A 2014-nucleotide genomic window follows, 5' to 3' on the forward strand; every position below is an offset into this window, starting at 1 on the left:
TGTTCACAGTGAGTTACATGCAGAGCTTTCCATAAGGTCGGCTGTGTTTCTGTGTAAGAGTGATGACTTACTTCTCTGCTTTATTCTGGTTTGTTTGTTTTTATTGGCCTGTTTTCTAAACAGAAATAGAAAGGAGACATGGAGCTGGATGGGTGAGAAGGGGCAGGGTCTGGGAGGAGACAAGGGAGGGGAACCGTGATCGGGCTCTACTGTATGAAAAAAGAACTTTTTTTTTTCAATTCTTAAAAGAAAAAGAACGGCAACCTAGGATCTAAAAGCTATTGGTGTGCCTCACACATCGGCCAAGTAGACAATCATAGGCAGAGAAAGGCAAATCATGATAAATACTTCTATTCTGACGAGGAGGCACGGATGTCACACAGGATAGGTGGGAACAGTGCGGGGGCCCTGGAGCCCCAGATCTGCTTCTGGAAGTTTCAGCCTTGTCTGTACTGCTCATCTGAAGTAGCTACCAGTAAGTATGTTTCCCTTAGAAGCTGTTTGGGGACCTCGGCAGTTAAGAGATTTTGCAGTATATTTGGGAAAGAACCAATTAATTTCCTGGACACCATGTTAGGATTCCTGTTTATGTTCCTCCGATCATTACTGTGAGCCAGTAGTCACATGTAAGCCTCTTTCTCACATATCGTTTATGCTGACTTCATTTCTGGTCATCTTTGCTTAGCCACACCCCTTCCCCTCTCCTGACTGCTATTTTGAGACAGCTGGAATAATAGACTCACATGTGAACGAACACCCCTAACTCAACCTTTGCTTTGAGGCTACATCACTCACATGCAAAAGATGGTGGCAAATATATTTGCCTATCATAGATAAAGAGGATACTTAATAATGTCATTTATTAGACAGGTCTAATGTACAAAATTAATAAATGTGCCATATTTCTTGTGATCATAGGACCCTCATCAGGCCACAGAGAATAATCTCAACAGCTTTATAAGAAGATAGTTATTATAGAAAACATTATCTGCTCCCAATGACATTTAAGGGAAAAAATAGTAACTGTCCTATTCTGGTCAGATTGTTTTTTTCCCAATTTGACATGATCCAGATTCATCTGGGAAGAAAGAACTTCCATTGAGAAATGTTTCCATCAGATTATTGGTTGGCAAGTCTGTGAGACTTTCTGTTGATTAATGATTGGTGTGGGAGAGCCCAGCCCACTGTGGGCAGTGTCACTCCTAGGCTGGTGGTCCAGGGTTGTGTAAGAAATCAAGCTGAGCCAGCCATGGGGAGCAAGCCAGCAGGCAGAGTTCCTCCACGACTTCTGCTTCAGTTCCGATCGTGGTGCTACACAGGGAGGAGGGGATGCTCAAGTGGCAGAGGCAGGAGGATCTCCAGAATGAGGCAAATCTGGAAGCAGGAACAGAGGCATCGCAAGCGATCCTCCATAGTCGTTACAGATCAACTGCAAAAGAAGCCACCAGTCACCCCCACCCCAGTTACAGTGATGGAGTAGGTTAAGAAACCCATGGCAATATTCCTACTTGATGAGTCCAATCCCTAGAATTCATATTTAAGGGGGGGGACAGTAGCAAGCATCTGGGATCCTAAGGGGAGATGGGGGTTCGGGGTGGAGGCAGGATAGAGGTATTGTCCAGAAGCGTGTAGGTTGGCTAGTCGAGAGCATGCAGCATGGTGCAAATAGGAGCATGGCTATCTCAACATGGTGGAAGGAAAGACCTGACTCCCGAAAGTTATCCTCTGATCTCCTGGCATGTAGCTGCACGTGCATGTATGCCCCCTGTGTGTATATGTTCATGAGAACAAGTATGGACACAAAATTTTCAAGTTTTAAATCTTTTTTTTTTTCAGATTTATTTATTTGTTTGATGTATGTGAGTACCCTGTAGCTGTCTTCAGACACACCAGAAGAGGGCATTGGATCTCATTAGAGATGGTTGTGAGCCACCATGTGGTTGCTGGGAATTGAACTCAGGACCTCTGGAAGAGCAGCCAGTGTTTTTAACTTCTTCAGCTCCAAAGTTTCAAA

The sequence above is a fragment of the Mus pahari genome, chromosome 3 (assembly GCF_900095145.1).
Source record: "Mus pahari chromosome 3, PAHARI_EIJ_v1.1, whole genome shotgun sequence".
Taxonomy (NCBI): domain Eukaryota; kingdom Metazoa; phylum Chordata; class Mammalia; order Rodentia; family Muridae; genus Mus; species Mus pahari.